Here is a 771-nt window from a genome sequence, read left to right as displayed (position 1 = left end):
CGCACGCCCTTGCCCCTCCAGCGCTCAGTCTCCTGCTCGCGTTCCGCTGCCCGCGTGGCCTCTGCCTCCGGCTCGGCCTCGCGTCCCCGGGCCCTCTCGCGGAGCCGCGGCCGGCGGCGCCGGACCCTCCCAGCCTCCGCCGCGCCTCGCGCACATCGGATAGCGGCGGCGCCTCAGGCCAGCGCGGGCTCCGGGGCGGTCCTGGGCCGGGAAGCGGCAGCCGCGGGCGCTCGCCGGCGTCGTTCCCGGGAAGGAACGGCACTAGAGCGGGGGCGGAGGCGGCGGGTGGCATCCGCTGGGGCCCGAGGCTGCAGAGCCAGCGGAGGCTGGAGGAAGGGGGCGGAGGCCCCCCGGAAAAGCGCCGGGTCGCTGAGGGAGAGGTGGCGGGAAAGCCGGGGAGGGCCGCGGCAGTGGTGGAGGATCGATCATATAACATGTCAGGAGTTTTTGTTTTGGTTTGGTTTTTACCAATTATTTTGTTATTTATATTTCAAGAAAACTATATAAATTTCATTTTTATTTAAAAAAATAAATAAAATAAAAAGATTGATAATACCAAGTGTTGACAAAGATCTAGAACAACTACAACTTTCATACATTTTTAGTGGGAATGTAACTTGGCACAAACACTTGGGAAAATTTGTTGGCAGTATATTCTAAAGTATGATATTCACAATACCCTGCAATATGAAAATTCCACTGTTAGCTGCCTATCCAAGGGAAGTGAGTGTGCATGTTTACCAAAAGACATGTACAAGGATGTTCATAGCA

General features: G+C 56.0%; 1 pseudogene; it reads right to left on the bottom strand.

The window, feature by feature from the left end:
• The window catches only part of LOC103581368, a 2,334-nt pseudogene extending 1,898 nt beyond the window's left edge, over positions 1-436 (bottom strand).
• Positions 437-771: the final 335 nt, after the last annotated feature.

The sequence above is a fragment of the Galeopterus variegatus genome, unplaced genomic scaffold (genome assembly GCF_000696425.1).
Source record: "Galeopterus variegatus unplaced genomic scaffold, G_variegatus-3.0.2 Scaffold12900, whole genome shotgun sequence".
NCBI lineage: Eukaryota > Metazoa > Chordata > Mammalia > Dermoptera > Cynocephalidae > Galeopterus > Galeopterus variegatus.
Note: the sequence above shows the minus strand (reverse complement) of the source record. Positions and strands in the feature narration are given on the sequence as shown.